Here is a 14,450-nt window from a genome sequence, read left to right on the forward strand (position 1 = left end):
TTTATTAGAGTAGTTAGTTATTGATTTGGCACTGTTTATTAGAGTAGTTAGTTATTGACTTGGCACTGTTTATTAGAGTAGTTAGTTATTGACTTGGCACTGTTTATTATAGTAGTTAGTTATTGACTTGGCACTGTTTATTAGAGTAGTTAGTTATTGAGTTGGCACTGTTTATTAGAGTAGTTAGTTATTGAGTTGGCACTGTTTATTAGAGTAGTTAGTTATTGACTTGGCACTGTTTATTAGAGTAGTTAGTTATTGACTTGGCACTGTTTATTAGAGTAGTTAGTTATTGACTTGGCACTGTTTATTAGAGTAGTTAGTTATTGAGTTGGCACTGTTTATTAGAGTAGTTAGTTATTGATTTGGCACTGTATATTATAGTAGTTAGTTATTGACTTGGCACTGTTTATTAGAGTAGTTAGTTATTGATTTGGCCCTGTTTATTAGAGTAGTTAGTTATTGATTTGGCCCTGTTTATTAGAGTAGTTAGTTATTGACTTGGCACTGTTTATTAGAGTAGTTAGTTATTGACTTGGCACTGTATATTAGAGTAGTTAGTTATTGACTTGGCACTGTTTATTAGAGAAGTTAGTTATTGATTTGGCACTGTATATTGTAGTAGTTAGTTATTGACTTGGCACTGTTTATTAGAGTAGTTAGTTACTGACTTGGCACTGTTTATTAGAGTAGTTAGTTATTGACTTGGCACTGTTTATTAGAGTAGTTAGTTATTGACTTGGCACTGTTTATTAGAGTAGTTAGTTATTGACTTTGCACTGTTTATTATAGTAGTTAGTTATTGACTTGGCACTGTTTATTAGAGTAGTTAGTTATTGACTTGGCACTGTTTATTAGAGTAGTTAGTTATTGACTTGGCACTGTTTATTAGAGTAGTTAGTTATTGACTTGGCACTGTTTATTAGAGTAGTTAGTTATTGACTTTGCACTGTTTATTATAGTAGTTAGTTATTGACTTTGCACTGTTTATTATAGTAGTTAGTTATTGACTTGGTACTGTTTATTAGAATAGTTAGTTATTGACTTGGCACTGTTTATTAGAGTAGTTAGTTATTGACTTGGCACTGTTTATTAAAGTAGTTAGTTATTGACTTGGCACTGTTTATTAGAGTAGTTAGTTATTGACTTGGCACTGTTTATTAGAGTAGTTAGTTATTGACTTGGCACTGTTTTTAGAGTAGTTAGTTATTGATTTGGCACTGTTTATAAGAGTAGTTAGTTATTGATTTGGCACTGTTTATTAGAGTAGTTAGTTATTGAGTTAGCACTGTTTATTAGAGTAGTTAGTTATTGACTTGGCACTGTTTATTATAGTAGTTAGTTATTGACTTGGCACTGTTTATTAGAGTAGTTAGTTATTGATTTGGCATTGTATGTTATAGTAGTTAGTTATTGACTTGGCACTGTTTATTAGAGTAGTTAGTTATTGATTTGGTACTGTTTATTAGAGTAGTTAGTTATTGACTTGGGACTGTTTATTAGAGTAGTTAGTTATTGACTTGGCACTGTTTATTAGAGTAGTTAGTTATTGACTTGGCACTGTATATTAGAGTAGTTAGTTATTGACTTGGCACTGTTTATTAGAACAGTTAGTTATTGATTTGGCACTGTACATTATAGTAGTTAGTTATTGACTTGGCACTGTTTATTAGAGTAGTTAGTTACTGACTTGGCACTGTTTATTAGAGTAGTTAGTTATTGACTTGGCACTGTTTATTAGAGTAGTTAGTTATTGACTTGGCACTGTTTATTAGAGTAGTTAGTTATTGACTTGGCACTGTTTATTATAGTAGTTAGTTATTGACTTGGCACTGTTTATTAGAGTAGTTAGTTATTGACTTGGCACTGTTTATTAGAGTAGTTAGTTATTGAGTTGGCACTGTTTATTAGAGTAGTTAGTTATTGATTTGGCACTGTATATTATAGTAGTTAGTTATTGACTTGGCACTGTTTATTAGAGTAGTTAGTTATTGACTTGGCACTGTTTATTAGAGTAGTTAGTTATTGACTTGGCACTGTTTATTAGAGTAGTTAGTTATTGAGTTGGCACTGTTTATTAGAGTAGTTAGTTATTGAGTTGGCACTGTTTATTAGAGTAGTTAGTTATTGATTTGGCACTGTATATTATAGTAGTTAGTTATTGACTTGGCACTGTTTATTAGAGTAGTTAGTTATTGATTTGGCACTGTATATTATAGTAGTTAGTTATTGACTTGGCACTGTTTATTAGAGTAGTTAGTTATTGACTTGGCACTGTTTATTAGAGTAGTTAGTTATTGAGTTGGCACTGTTTATTAGAGTAGTTAGTTATTGAGTTGGCACTGTTTATTATAGTAGTTAGTTATTGACTTGGCACTGTTTATTATAGTAGTTAGTTATTGACTTGCCACTGTTTATTAGAGCAGTTAGTTATTGATTTGGCACTGTATATTAGAGTAGATAGTTATTGGCTTGGCACTGTTTATTATAGTAGTTAGTTATTGACTTGCCACTGTTTATTAGAGCAGTTAGTTATTGATTTGGCACTGTATATTAGAGTAGTTAGTTATTGGCTTGGCACTGTTTATTAGAGTAGTTAGTTATTGATTTGGCACTGTTTATTAGAGTAGTTAGTTACTGACTTGGCACTGTTTATTAGAGTAGTTAGTTATTGACTTGGCACTGTTTATTAGAGTAGTTAGTTATTGACTTGGCACTGTTTATTAAAGTAGTTAGTTATTGACTTGGCACTGTTTATTAGAGTAGTTAGTTATTGACTTTGCACTGTTTATTATAGTAGTTAGTTATTGACTTGGCACTGTTTATTAGAGTAGTTAGTTATTGACTTGGCACTGTTTATTAGAGTAGTTAGTTATTGACTTGGCACTGTTTATTAGAGTAGTTAGTTATTGACTTGGCACTGTTTATTAGAGTAGTTAGTTATTGACTTGGCACTGTTTATTAGAGTAGTTAGTTATTGACTTGGCACTGTTTTTAGAGTAGTTAGTTATTGATTTGGCACTGTTTATTAGAGTAGTTAGTTATTGACTTGGCACTGTTTATTAGAGTAGTTAGTTATTGACTTGGCACTGTTTATTAGAGTAGTTAGTTATTGACTTGGCACTGTTTTTTAGAGTAGTTAGTTATTGATTTGGCACTGTTTATTAGAGTAGTTAGTTATTGATTTGGCACTGTTTATTAGAGTAGTTAGTTATTGACTTGGCACTGTTTATTAGAGCAGTTAGTTATTGATTTGGCACTGTATATTATAGTAGTTAGTTATTGACTTGGCACTGTTTATTAGAGTAGTTAGTTATTGATTTGGCACTGTTTATTAGAGTAGTTAGTTATTGACTTGGCACTGTTTATTAGAGTAGTTAGTTATTGACTTTGCACTGTTTATTATAGTAGTTAGTTATTGACTTGGCACTGTTTATTAGAGTAGTTAGTTATTGAGTTGGCACTGTTTATTAGAGTAGTTAGTTATTGATTTGGCACTGTATATTATAGTAGTTAGTTATTGACTTGGCACTGTTTATTAGAGTAGTTAGTTATTGACTTGGCACTGTTTATTAGAGTAGTTAGTTATTGACTTGGCACTGTTTATTAGAGTAGTTAGTTATTGACTTGGCACTGTTTATTAGAGTAGTTAGTTATTGACTTGGCACTGTATATTAGAGTAGTTAGTTATTGACTTGGCACTGTTTATTAGAGCAGTTAGTTATTGATTTGGCACTGTATATTGTAGTAGTTAGTTATTGACTTGGCACTGTTTATTAGAGTAGTTAGTTACTGACTTGGCACTGTTTATTAGAGTAGTTAGTTATTGACTTGGCACTGTTTATTAGAGTAGTTAGTTATTGACTTGGCACTGTTTATTAGAGTAGTTAGTTATTGACTTGGCACTGTTTATTAGAGTAGTTAGTTATTGACTTGGCACTGTTTATTAGAGTAGTTAGTTATTGACTTGGCACTGTTTATTAGAGTAGTTAGTTATTGACTTGGCACTGTTTATTAGAGTAGTTAGTTATTGACTTTGCACTGTTTATTATAGTAGTTAGTTATTGACTTGGCACTGTTTATTAGAGTAGTTAGTTATTGACTTGGCACTGTTTATTAGAATAGTTAGTTATTGACTTGGCACTGTTTATTAGAGTAGTTAGTTATTGACTTGGCACTGTTTATTAGAGTAGTTAGTTATTGACTTGGCACTGTTTATTAGAGTAGTTAGTTATTGACTTGGCACTGTTTATTAGAGTAGTTAGTTATTGACTTGGCACTGTTTTTAGAGTAGTTAGTTATTGATTTGGCACTGTTTATAAGAGTAGTTAGTTATTGATTTGGCACTGTTTATTAGAGTAGTTAGTTATTGAGTTAGCACTGTTTATTAGAGTAGTTAGTTATTGACTTGGCACTGTTTATTATAGTAGTTAGTTATTGACTTGGCACTGTTTATTAGAGCAGTTAGTTATTGATTTGGCACTGTATATTATAGTAGTTAGTTATTGACTTGGCACTGTTTATTAGAGTAGTTAGTTATTGACTTGGCACTGTTTATTAGAGTAGTTAGTTATTGACTTGGCACTGTTTATTAGAGTAGTTAGTTATTGACTTTGCACTGTTTATTATAGTAGTTAGTTATTGACTTGGCACTGTTTATTAGAGTAGTTAGTTATTGACTTGGCACTGTTTATTAGAGTAGTTAGTTATTGAGTTGGCACTGTTTATTAGAGTAGTTAGTTATTGATTTGGGACTGTATATTATAGTAGTTAGTTATTGACTTGGCACTGTTTATTAGAGTAGTTAGTTATTGACTTGGCACTGTTTATTAGAGTAGTTAGTTATTGACTTGGCACTGTTTATTAGAGTAGTTAGTTATTGAGTTGGCACTGTTTATTAGAGTAGTTAGTTATTGATTTGGCACTGTATGTTATAGTAGTTAGTTATTGACTTGGCACTGTTTATTAGAGTAGTTAGTTATTGATTTGGCACTGTTTATTAGAGTAGTTAGTTATTGACTTGGGACTGTTTATTAGAGTAGTTAGTTATTGACTTGGCACTGTTTATTAGAGTAGTTAGTTATTGACTTGGCACTGTATATTAGAGTAGTTAGTTATTGACTTGGCACTGTTTATTAGAACAGTTAGTTATTGATTTGGCACTGTATATTATAGTAGTTAGTTATTGACTTGGCACTGTTTATTAGAGTAGTTAGTTACTGACTTGGCACTGTTTATTAGAGTAGTTAGTTATTGACTTGGCACTGTTTATTAGAGTAGTTAGTTATTGACTTGGCACTGTTTATTAGAGTAGTTAGTTATTGACTTTGCACTGTTTATTATAGTAGTTAGTTATTGACTTGGCACTGTTTATTAGAGTAGTTAGTTATTGACTTGGCACTGTTTATTAGAGTAGTTAGTTATTGAGTTGGCACTGTTTATTAGAGTAGTTAGTTATTGATTTGGCACTGTATATTATAGTAGTTAGTTATTGACTTGGCACTGTTTATTAGAGTAGTTAGTTATTGACTTGGCACTGTTTATTAGAGTAGTTAGTTATTGACTTGGCACTGTTTATTAGAGTAGTTAGTTATTGAGTTGGCACTGTTTATTAGAGTAGTTAGTTATTGAGTTGGCACTGTTTATTAGAGTAGTTAGTTATTGATTTGGCACTGTATATTATAGTAGTTAGTTATTGACTTGGCACTGTTTATTAGAGTAGTTAGTTATTGATTTGGCACTGTTTATTATAGTAGTTAGTTATTGACTTGGCACTGTTTATTAGAGTAGTTAGTTATTGACTTGGCACTGTTTATTAGAGTAGTTAGTTATTGAGTTGGCACTGTTTATTAGAGTAGTTAGTTATTGAGTTGGCACTGTTTATTATAGTAGTTAGTTATTGACTTGGCACTGTTTATTATAGTAGTTAGTTATTGACTTGCCACTGTTTATTAGAGCAGTTAGTTATTGACGGCACTGTATATTAGAGTAGTTAGTTATTGGCTTGGCACTGTTTATTAGAGTAGTTAGTTATTGATTTGGCACTGTTTATTAGAGTAGTTAGTTACCGACTTGGCACTGTTTATTAGAGTAGTTAGTTATTGACTTGGCACTGTTTATTAGAGTAGTTAGTTATTGACTTGGCACTGTTTATTAAAGTAGTTAGTTATTGACTTGGCACTGTTTATTAGAGTAGTTAGTTATTGACTTTGCACTGTTTATTATAGTAGTTAGTTATTGACTTGGCACTGTTTATTAGAGTAGTTAGTTATTGACTTGGCACTGTTTATTAGAGTAGTTAGTTATTGACTTGGCACTGTTTATTAGAGTAGTTAGTTATTGACTTGGCACTGTTTATTAGAGTAGTTAGTTATTGACTTGGCACTGTTTATTAGAGTAGTTAGTTATTGACTTGGCACTGTTTTTAGAGTAGTTAGTTATTGATTTGGCACTGTTTATTAGAGTAGTTAGTTATTGATTTGACACTGTTTATTAGAGTAGTTAGTTATTGAGTTAGCACTGTTTATTAGAGTAGTTAGTTATTGACTTGGCACTGTTTATTATAGTAGTTAGTTATTGACTTGGCACTGTTTATTAGAGCAGTTAGTTATTGATTTGGCACTGTATATTATAGTAGTTAGTTATTGACTTGGCACTGTTTATTAGAATAGTTAGTTATTGACTTGGCACTGTTTATTAAAGTAGTTAGTTATTGACTTGGCACTGTTTATTAAAGTAGTTAGTTATTGACTTTGCACTGTTTGTTATAGTAGTTAGTTATTGACTTGGCACCGTTTATTAGAGTAGTTAGTTATTGACTTGGCACTGTTTATTAGAGTAGTTAGTTATTGACTTGGCACCGTTTATTAGAGTAGTTAGTTATTGAGCTGGCACCGTTTATTAGAGTAGTTAGTTATTGATTTGGCACCGTATATTATAGTAGTTAGTTAGTTATTGACTTGGCACTGTTTATTAGTTAGTAGTTAGTTATTGACTTGGCACTGTTTATTAGAGTAGTTAGTTATTGACCTGGCACTGTTTATTAGAGTAGTTAGTTATTGACTTGGCACTGTTTATTAGAGTAGTTAGTTATTGACTTGGCACTGTTTATTATAGTAGTTAGTTATTGACTTGGCACTGTTTATTAGAGTAGTTAGTTATTGACTTGGCACTGTTTATTAGAGTAGTTAGTTACTGATTTGGCACCGTTTATTAGAGTAGTTAGTTATTGACTTGGCACTGTTTATTATAGTAGTTAGTTATTGACTTGGCACTGTTTATTAGAGTAGTTAGTTATTGACTTGGCACTGTTTATTAGAGTAGTTAGTTATTGACTTGGCACTGTTTATTAGAGTAGTTAGTTATTGACTTGGCACTGTTTATTAGAGTAGTTAGTTATTGACTTGGCACTGTTTATTAGAGTAGTTAGTTATTGACTTGGCACTGTTTATTAGAGTAGTTAGTTATTGACTTGGCACTGTTTATTAGAGTAGTAGTTAGTTATTGACTTGCTTTTCATTTATTAGAGTAGTTAGTTATTGACTTGGCACTGTTTATTAGAGTAGTTAGTTATTGACTTGGCACTGTTTATTAGAGTAGTTAGTTATTGACTTGGCACTGTTTATTAGAGTAGTTAGTTATTGACTTGGCACTGTTTATTAGAGTAGTTAGTTATTGACTTGGCACCGTTTATTAGAGTAGTTAGTTATTGACTTGGCACTGTTTATTAGAGTAGTTAGTTATTGACTTGGCACTGTTTATTATAGTAGTTAGTTATTGACTTGCTTTTTTATTAGAGTAGTTAGTTATTGACTTGGCACTGTTTATTAGAGTAGTTAGTTATTGATTTGGCACTGTTTATTCTTGGCACTGTTTATTAGAGTAGTTAGTTATTGATTTGGCACTGTTTATTAGAGTAGTTAGTTATTGACTTGGCACTGTTTATTAGAGCAGTTAGTTATTGATTTGGCACCGTTTTATTATAGTAGTTAGTTATTGACTTGGCACTGTTTATTAGAGTAGTTAGTTATTGACTTGGCACTGTTTATTAGAGTAGTTAGTTATTGACTTGGCACTGTTTATTAGAGTAGTTAGTTATTGACTTGGCACTGTTTATTAGAGTAGTTAGTTATTGACTTGGCACTGTTTATTAGAGTAGATAGTTAGTGACTTGGCACTGTTTATTAGAGTAGTTAGTTATTGACCTGGCACTGTTTATTAGAGTAGTTAGTTATTGACTTGGCACTGTTTATTAGAGTAGTTAGTTATTGACTTGGCACTGTTTATTAGAGTAGTTAGTTATTGAGCTGGCACTGTTTATTAGAGTAGTTAGTTATTGATTTGGCACCGTTTATTAGAGTAGTTAGTTATTGACTTGGCACTGTTTATTAGAGTAGTTAGTTATTGACTTGGCACTGTTTATTAGAGTAGTTAGTTATTGACTTGGCACTGTTTATTAGAGTAGTTAGTTATTGACTTGGCACTGTTTATTAGAGTAGTTAGTTATTGACTTGGCACTGTTTATTAGAGTAGTTAGTTATTGACTTGGCACTGTTTATTAGAGTAGTTAGTTATTGACTTGGCACTGTTTATTAGAGTAGTTAGTTATTGACTTGGCACTGTTTATTAGAGTAGTTAGTTACTGACTTGGCACCGTTTATTAGAGTAGTTAGTTATTGACTTGGCACTGTTTATTAGAGTAGTTAGTTATTGACTTGGCACTGTTTATTAGAGTAGTTAGTTATTGACTTGGCACTGTTTATTAGAGTAGTTAGTTATTGACTTGGCACTGTTTATTAGAGTAGTTAGTTATTGACTTGGCACTGTTTATTAGAGTAGTTAGTTATTGACTTGGCACTGTTTATTAGAGTAGTTAGTTATTGACTTGGCACTGTTTATTAGAGTAGTTAGTTATTGACTTGGCAGTTAGTTAGTGACTTGGCACTGTTTATTAGAGTAGTTAGTTAGTTATTGACTTGGCACTGTTTATTAGAGTAGTTAGTTATTGACTTGGCACTGTTTATTAGAGTAGTTAGTTATTGACTTGGCACTGTTTATTAGAGTAGTTAGTTATTGACTTGGCACTGTTTATTAGAGTAGTTAGTTATTGACTTGGCACTGTTTATTAGAGTAGTTAGTTATTGACTTGGCACTGTTTAGTTAGACTTGGCACTGTTTATTAGAGTAGTTAGTTATTGATTTGGCACTGTTTATTAGAGTAGTTAGTTATTGACTTGGCACTGTTTATTAGTTATTGTAGTTAGTTATTGATTATTAGAGTAGTTAGTTATTGACACTGTTTATTAGAGTAGTTAGTTATTGACTTGGCACTGTTTATTAGAGTAGTTAGTTATTGACTTGGCACTGTTTATTAGAGTAGTTAGTTATTGACTTGGCACTGTTTATTAGAGTTAGTTAGTTATTGACTTGGCACCGTTTATTAGAGTAGTTAGTTATTGACTTGGCACTGTTTATTAGAGTAGTTAGTTATTGACTTGGCACTGTTTATTAGAGTAGTTAGTTATTGACTTGGCACTGTTTATTAGAGTAGTTAGTTATTGACTTGGCACTGTTTATTAGAGTAGTTAGTTATTGACTTGGCACTGTTTATTAGAGTAGTTAGATTTGGCACTGTATTAGAGACTTGTTAGCACTGACTTTATTTAGAGTAGTTAGTTATTGACTTGGCACTGTTTATTAGAGTAGTTAGTTATTGACTTGGCACTGTTTATTAGAGTTTATTAGAGTAGTTAGTTATTGACTTGGCACTGTTTATTAAGAGTAGTTAGTTATTGACTTTAGGCACTGTTTATTAGTTAGTTATTGACTTGGCACTGTTTATTAGAGCAGTTAGTTATTGACTTGGCACTGTTTATTAGAGTAGTTAGTTATTGACTTGGCACTGTTTATTAGAGTAGTTAGTTATTGACTTGGCACTGTTTATTAGAGTAGTTAGTTATTGACTTGGCACTGTTTATTAGAGTAGTTAGTTATTGACTTGGCACTGTTTATTAGAGTAGTTAGTTATTGACTTGGCACTGTTTATTAGAGTAGTTAGTTATTGATTTGGCACTGTTTTATTAGTTAGTAGTTAGTTATTGAGTTGGCTGTTTATTAGAGTAGTTAGTTATTGACACCGTTTATTAGAGTAGTTAGTTATTGAGTAGAGTAGTTAGTTATTGACTTATTAGTAGTTAGTTATTGACTTGGCACTGTTTATTAGAGTAGTTAGTTATTGACTTGGCACTGTTTATTAGAGTAGTTAGTTATTGACTTGGCACTGTTTATTAGAGTAGTTAGTTATTGACTTGGCACTGTTTATTAGAGTAGTTAGTTATTGACTTGGCACTGTTTATTAGAGTAGTTAGTTATTGACTTGGCACTGTTTATTAGAGTAGTTAGTTATTGAGTTGTTATTGCACTGTTTATTAGAGTAGTTAGTTATTGACTTGGCACTGTTTATTAGAGTAGTTAGTTATTGATTTGGCACTGTTTATTAGAGTAGTTAGTTATTGACTTGGCACTGTTTATTAGAGTAGTTAGTTATTGACTTGGCACTGTTTATTAGAGTAGTTAGTTATTGACTTGGCACTTAGAGTTTATTGACTTGAGTAGTTAGTTATTGACTTGGCACTGTTTATTAGAGTAGTTAGTTATTGACTTGGCACTGTTTATTAAGTAGTTAGTTATTGACTTGGCACTGTTTATTAGAGTAGTTAGTTATTGACTTGGCACTGTTTATTAGAGTAGTTAGTTATTGACTTGGCACTGTTTATTAGAGTAGTTAGTTATTGACTTGGCACCGTTTATTAGAGTTTAGTTATTGACCTGGCACCGTTTATTTAGTTAGTTATTGACTTGGCACTGTTTATTATAGTAGTTAGTTATTGACTTTGGCTTTTCACTGTTTATTAGAGTAGTTAGTTATTGACTTGGCACTTGTTTATTAGAGTAGTTAGTTATTGACTTGGCACTGTTTATTAGAGTAGTTAGTTATTGACTTGGCACTGTTTATTAGAGTAGTTAGTTATTGACTTGGCACTGTTTATTAGAGTAGTTAGTTATTGACTTGGCACTGTTAGTTATTGACCTTGCACCGTATTAGAGTTTAGTTATTGACTTGGCAGTTTATTATAGTTTAGTTGACTTAGCACTGTTTATTAGAGTAGTTAGTTATTGACTTGCACACTTTATTATTGACTTGGCACTGTTTATTAGAGTAGTTAGTTATTGACTTGGCACTGTTTATTAGAGTAGTTAGTTATTGACTTGGCACTGTTTATTAGAGTAGTTAGTTATTGAGTTTGGCACTGTTTATTAGCAACTGTTTATTAGAGTAGTTAGTTATTGACTTGGCACTGTTTATTAGAGTAGTTAGTTATTGACTTGGCACTGTTTATTAGTAGTTAGTTATTGATTTGGCACCGTAGTAGTTAGTTATTGACTTGGCACTGTTTATTAGAGTAGTTAGTTATTGACTTGGCACTGTTTATTATAGTAGTTAGTTATTGACTTGGCACTGTTTATTAGAGTAGTTAGTTATTGACTTGGCACTGTTTATTAGAGTAGTTAGTTATTGACTTGGCACTGTTTATTAGAGTAGTTAGTTATTGACTTGGCACTGTTTATTAGAGTAGTTAGTTATTGACTTGGCACTGTTTATTAGAGTAGTTAGTTAGACTTGGCACTGTTTATTAGAGTTGTTATTGACACTGTTTATTAAGTAGTTAGTTATTGACTTGGCACTGTTTATTAGAGTAGTTAGTTAGGCACTTTAGTTATTGACTTGGCACTGTTTATTATAGTAGTTAGTTATTGACTTGGCACTGTTTATTAAGTAGTTAGTTATTATTGGCACCGCTTATTAAGTAGTTAGTTACTGACCTTGCATTTAGTTAGTTATTGACTTGGCACTGTTTATTAGAGTAGTTAGTTATTGACTTGGCACTGTTTATTAGAGTAGTTAGTTATTGATTTGGCACTGTTTATTAGAGTATTAGTTATTGACTTGGCACTGTTTATTAGAGTAGTTAGTTATTGACTAGAGTGTTAGTTATTGACTTGGCACTGTTTATTAGAGTAGTTAGTTATTGACTTGGCACTGTTTATTAGAGTAGTTAGTTATTGACTTGGCACTGTTTATTAGAGTAGTTAGTTACTGACTTAGTTTATTAGAGTAGTTAGTTATTGACTTGTTTATTAGAGTAGTTAGTTATTGACTCTGGCACTGTTTATTAAGTAGTTAGTTATTGACTTGGCACCGTTATTAGAGTAGTTAGTTATTGACTTGGCACTGCTTTATTAGAGTAGTTAGTTATTGAGTTTAGTTATTGACTTGGCACCGTTTATTAGAGTAGTTAGTTATTGACTTGGCACCGTTTATTAGAGTTATTGACTTGGCACCGTTTATTGTGAGTAGTTAGCATTGTTTGCACCGTTTATTAGAGTAGTTAGTTATTGACTTGGCACTGTTTATTAGAGTAGTTAGTTATTGACTTGGCACTGTTTATTAGAGTAGTTAGTTATTGACTTGGCACTGTTTATTAGAGTAGTTAGTTATTGACTTGGCACTGTTTATTAGAGTAGTTAGTTATTGACTTGGCACTGCTATATAGTAGTTGTTTATTATTGAGTTTAGTTAGTTATTGACTTGGCACTTGTTTATTAGAGTAGTTAGTTATTGACTTGGCACTGTTTATTAGAGTAGTTAGTTATTGACTTGGCACTGTTTATTAGAGTAGTTAGTTATTGACTTGGCACTGTTTATTAGTAGTTAGTTAGTTATTGAGTTAGTTATTGACTTGGCACTGTTTATTAGAGTAGTTAGTTATTGACTTTGGCACTGTTTATTAGAGCAACTGTTTTAGAGTTAGTTATTGACTTGGCACTGTTTGATTGACACCGTTTATTAAGTAGTTAGTTATTGACTTGGCACTGTTTATTAGAGTAGTTAGTTATTGATTTGGCACTGTTAGTATTAAGGTAGTTAGTTATTGACTTGGCACTGTTTATTAGAGTAGTTAGTTATTGATTTGGCACTGTTTATTAGAGTTAGTTAGTTGGCACTGTTTATTAGAGTAGTTAGTTATTGACTTGGCACTGTTTATTAGAGTAGTTAGTTATTGACTTGGCACTGTTTATTAGAGTAGTTAGTTATTGACTTGGCACTGTTTATTAGAGTAGTTAGTTATTGACTTGGCACTGTTTATTAGAGTAGTTAGTTATTGACTTGGCACTGTTTATTAGAGTAGTTAGTTATTGACTTGGCACTGTTTATTAGAGTTTAGTTATTGTAGTTTTAGAGTAGTTAGTTATTGACTTGGCACTGTTTATTAGAGTAGTTAGTTATTGACTTTAGTTACTGTTTGTTATAGTAGTTAGTTACTTGACTTTTATTTAATAGAAATTGGCACTGTTTATTATTGGTTTGCAGTAGTTAGTTATTGACTTGGCACTGTTTATTAAGTAGTAGTTTGTTATTGAGTTGGCACTGTTTATTAGAGTAGTTAGTTATTGATTTGGCACTGTATATTATAGTAGTTAGTTATTGACTTGGCACTGTTTATTAGAGTAGTTAGTTATTGACTTGGCACTGTTTATTAGAGTAGTTAGTTATTGACTTGGCACTGTTTATTAGAGTAGTTAGTTATTGAGTTGGCACTGTTTATTAGAGTAGTTAGTTATTGATTTGGCACTGTATATTATAGTAGTTAGTTATTGACTTGGCACTGTTTATTAGAGTAGTTAGTTATTGACTTGGCACTGTTTATTAGAGTAGTTAGTTATTGACTTGGCACTGTATATTAGAGTAGTTAGTTATTGACTTGGCACTGTTTATTAGAGCAGTTAGTTATTGATTTGGCACTGTATATTATAGTAGTTAGTTATTGACTTGGCACTGTTTATTAGAGTAGTTAGTTACACACTGACTTGGCACTGTTTATTAGAGTAGTTAGTTATTGACTTGGCACTGTTTATTAGAGTAGTTAGTTATTGACTTGGCACTGTTTATTAGAGTAGTTAGTTATTGAGTTGGCACTATTTATTAAGTAGTTAGTTATTGATTTGGCACTGTATATTATAGTAGTTAGTTATTGACTTGGCACTGTTTATTAGAGTAGTTAGTTATTGAGTTGGCACTGTTTATTAGAGTAGTTAGTTATTGATTTGGCATATTTATATTATAGTAGTTAGTTATTGACTTAGTTATTGATTTGCTTCTGTTTATTAGAGTAGTTAGTTATTGACTTGGCTCTGTTTATTAAGTAGTTAGTTATTGACTTGGCACTGTTTATTAGAGTAGTTAGTTATTGACTTGCACTTGTTTATTAGAGTAGTTAGTTACTGACTTGGCACTGTTTATTATAGTAGTTAGTTATTGACTTGGCACTGTTTATTATAGTAGTTAGTTATTGACTTGGTACTGTTTATTAGAGCAGTTAGTTATTGAC

The sequence above is a fragment of the Tachypleus tridentatus genome, chromosome 4 (genome assembly GCF_004210375.1).
Source record: "Tachypleus tridentatus isolate NWPU-2018 chromosome 4, ASM421037v1, whole genome shotgun sequence".
NCBI classification, from domain to species: Eukaryota; Metazoa; Arthropoda; class Merostomata; order Xiphosura; family Limulidae; genus Tachypleus; species Tachypleus tridentatus.